A 3,900-nucleotide genomic window follows, 5' to 3' on the forward strand; every position below is an offset into this window, starting at 1 on the left:
CCGGGAGGGCCGTCCCGCCCTGGCGTGAGGGACCCGCGGTGGGTGATGTGCGGCTCATAAAAATTAGTTTAAAATCCCATAAATCCCCGATTTTCATAAACCGCGTGTCGACATGCGGAGGAGTTCAGTTTTGTTGGTGTGGTCTTCAGCAGCGAGGGCACGCTGAGTGCGTCCATTGGTTCTGCTTCACCCTGAAGTGATGGCGGTAAAACAGAGTGGCTTGGAAGAAAATATTCGGCTTCTGGGACAGCTTGCAAACTATTTATTATCACGTTTGTTTTCGGTAAATAAGGGCTTCTTTTTAGCCAACAAATGTCGAAAAAAGCGTGTTTAATGAAGCATGTCAGAATTTCAAAGATTAATCAGAAAGTATGGTAGAAAACATAGTACTCAACCTTAGATCTCAGGTCTTAAGAGACATTAGATCTCCTAGAAAATTGTGCAGTGAAATGAAATTATGAATTATAATTAGTCATAGGAGGGCCAACTGCATCAATTAAGGAGCATGCAGAAGTATGTGAATATGACTGGTATATGTAGAAAGCACAGTCTGGTGAACTATGAAAGCTGTGTAGATGGTTTAAGACATTAGTAAGGAATACTTGTGGTCAGACTGGCTGTGGGGAGGCAGTGGGGAAAGCTCCTGGCATTGGGAGAGCAGTGCAGGAGGCAATGGAAGTGACCCCTGCACCAAAGGCACCCATACCTGCTCAGGTGAAGGTGGTACACATGATCCAGCTTTTACAGGCATCAGCACCACCAGCACGGTGGGGTTGCTCAAGGGGAAGCAGCAGCGTATCTCTAGGAAGCCCTGGAGACCTCTCCTTTGTGGTGGAGGCAGAGCTCGGGCCATGACCACTCTGGGTGACCACCCTGGCTTCAGTCTGGGTTGGCCAAGAGCATTTCTGAGAAGAGGCAGAAAGGCTGTGTCCTGTCAGCAGGGAAGATACAAATTGCAATAGCGCCTCATGTCCAGTATTTGGATTACCTTGATCTTTGAAGTCCTGTCAGTGAAGTCAACAAAGCAAATGGTTCATCTTCAGCTGCCGTGACACAGCAGGGAATGGAGGAACTGTGGTGTGGGGCAGAATATACTGATTTTTGTCCTGGAGACCTCAGTTCACAATTTAATGCCACTTGCAATTAGGATCAGCAGGTACCATGGAACATGAAATCATGGGCCAGAAGATCCCAGCAGGACTTCCCCATTACCAGAGCAGTCTCTGAACTCCCACCACATTTGCTCTGGAGCCTGTGTACCCCGTAATAGCATGTGAAGAGAGTAAGGAATCAACAGACCATTTGTACAGAGAAGGGTGATTACATTCTTTTAACAGTCGGGCTGAATGGCACTGTTGCATTAGGAGTGTTTATAGCTATATAAAACTTAGGCATCCTTCATAAGAAGTGTGTTTTTATAAATGACACCCTACCTGCAAGGACTGCTCTACAACAAAATGGGACTCTCAATAAATATTGAAGTGTGATAAATTCAAAGATTGAGGAAAATATTGTGTTCGAAATTAAATTATCTGGGTCACTTGTTGGTAAGCATTCTGGTCTTTAATTGTAAAGACTTAATGAAGGAAATACTAGTGAGTGGAAGTAGTTTTGCATTTTGTATTTATACAAACTGTGAAGTTTAGACAGCTGGTATTGATTGTCATAACTCACTGGCTTCAGTGGAGCTGATGGTTGATGCCAGCTCAGGATCTTCCCCTATGCATGATAATTTTAGTATCTCCTTCAGTATCTGTAATTTGGTACAACAACTGGTAGTGTCATTCCAGACCAGTTACAGGGAGGACATAAATGATGCCCATTTCGCCTCCTCTTTCCAGTTCTGTTTAATATTTTGTTAACTATTTCAATGCTGTGGACTGTTTGCCTCTCCTTGGTGCTTTGGCTGCAAGTAGTGAGTTTCCAACTCTCACAGTATGGTTTTCTCGTATGATGGAGTCTTCCCTGCAAGTAGATCACAAAGAGGAGACAGATGGTAAATGTAACTTAGACTGTGCCATGAAGGGCTTATTTATAACTCACAGTACCCAGTAGGAGAGCAGGGGGCCTCCCGAAAGGAGAAATCACAGAGGAACAGGACCTTTTTCTAAAGTCCTGACTTCATACTCCTATTGTAAAGAGTGGTGTTCAGTTCAGGGAAGTGCTGGTATTTTTTGTGTCTCATGTGAGGATGTTTATCATGCCCCTGAAAAACAAGAATATTTTAAAAGAAAGGGAATTTTATTATTTATGGGAAGGGTTTTTTTAATCTGGTTAAAGCTGCACAACTTTTTTTGATCAATTGAGGACTCTGACCTGCTTTCAGAAATGGAAATTAATTAAATTTAAGGAGATGGATTTTGGGACTTGTGAGCCATCAAACTTTCTGTGTCCCCTGAATGGTTTTCTTTTTTGACTTTTTTTTGCCTGAAGTAAAATTTTAGGGAGGCTGCATGAAAAGTTGAAAAAGTGCTATGATTGTAACAGGTCAAGACATATCAGAAGTGATCGCTTGTCTATTTACTGTAAATGAGTAAGATGTTTGAAAACAGTAATTTATCTTTTTACAGAATATTTCTAATCTGCTGCCTAGTGTCCTATGCATTACTGGTTTGTATTAAATTTTCACTTGAACTTAGAGATCCCTCTCTGCATTACAGCCAGTCAAGTCTAATGGCATTTTCTCTTCATTCCAATTCCAGAGGTACAACCATCGATCACTGGATGCAAGTCAAATTTTTCTTGAGGAGTGGACCTTGCAAAGGGGCCCTGTAGTCTGGTACTTTCAGTATAAACATTTTAACACCAGACCAACATTATCAATGATGTGTCATTTAATTGTAGGAAAGGTAAAACGTGGAGAGAAAAGAAATTACACTACCGTCAGGTGAATGCTGGATGTCAGATGAGACTGGGTGTGCAAAGGGTAACAAGCTGAACTCATTTTTTGATCATGGTCATGTTCAAAATTATAGTCTGGGGTTTTTTTTGAGTGGGAAGCCTCAGTGAAGAGCTCTTACAGCTTCTGCTGAGGTATGTTGATCGTGGGAAATAAAAGATGAGACTGAATATTAAGATTGGACAGCTTTGTAATAGGAGAAATAGTTTCTGAAGTAAGAAACTAAACAGGAAGTCTTGTGTTGTCTCAAAAAATAAGAATTGCTTTTATTAGTTGAACTCTGGGAAAATACAAAACAAGAATACATACGTATATAAATGCACAACTTAAAAATATAACTAGTTCATCTAAAAGAGAATTAGTAGGTCAAGGTTTCTTGGGTTGGAAAATCTATTACTGCATACTTTTGCAAAGCTATTGGCAGATGAGGAAGGCACTGTTCTTCCACGATTTGTAGGTGTCAGGACTTCTGATGTAGCCACTTGGGTTTTCTCAGCACCAATTCATTGACTGTGCTCCTCTCCTGATGGTGAGGCAGATACAAAGGAGCTTCAGTCCACAATGGTTTTTCCCGAAGCTGTGGCCACTCCCTCACAGACCCAACCCAAAACTCAAGGAGTGCTTCTTTTTTTCTTAAAGATTTTGTATCGTCTTTATCGGAAATGACTCATCTGCCCTGAGGGGTGCCTGAGGCAGGGTCCAGCTGCTGGTCCTGCTCAAGGTTTAGTGGCCATGGAGAGGGATGAAAGTGAAACATGGGTGGTATCATGTTTAGCAATGCGCTGGTGCTTTGTATCAATATCTTTTAGCATCAGAGGTGGAGGTAGGATGACCTGTAGAGGCAAAATGCCTTAGAGCCAGCTGGCTAACCTTCAAACATATTAAGAGTTAGTGATGCCAATGAACTGGAAAGCAGCCTAAAGTAATAGCAGATATGGCAATATTCCACATGGCAGAAATATATCTGCCATCTTGAAGGCCCACAACCTGTTGGACTGGCA

The 3,900-nt window shown here is 42.0% G+C and overlaps 2 protein-coding genes across 11 annotated transcripts in view; one reads left to right on the plus strand and one right to left on the minus strand.

Moving 5' to 3' along the window:
* The window catches only part of NEXN (nexilin F-actin binding protein), a 23,230-nt gene that overhangs the window by 1,092 nt on the left and 18,238 nt on the right, over positions 1 to 3,900 (plus strand). Inside the window, exon 1 of one of the 10 annotated variants that reach the window (XM_017743463.1) lies at positions 88 to 283. The exons of the other annotated variants lie outside the window; for them this stretch is intronic. The gene's annotated coding sequence lies outside the window, so the exon portion shown is untranslated. Of the gene's footprint in view, positions 1 to 87; positions 284 to 3,900 lie in introns of those variants that run through there. 10 annotated transcript variants of the gene reach the window in all.
* Positions 3,141 to 3,900, minus strand: part of FUBP1 (far upstream element binding protein 1) — a 42,013-nt gene continuing 41,253 nt past the window's right edge. The window contains exon 24 of the transcript XR_001865043.1: positions 3,141 to 3,422. The gene's annotated coding sequence lies outside the window, so the exon portion shown is untranslated. The remainder of the gene's footprint in view (positions 3,423 to 3,900) is intronic.

This window comes from Corvus brachyrhynchos, unplaced genomic scaffold (genome assembly GCF_000691975.1).
Source record: "Corvus brachyrhynchos isolate BGI_N302 unplaced genomic scaffold, ASM69197v1 scaffold48, whole genome shotgun sequence".
NCBI classification, from domain to species: domain Eukaryota; kingdom Metazoa; phylum Chordata; class Aves; order Passeriformes; family Corvidae; genus Corvus; species Corvus brachyrhynchos.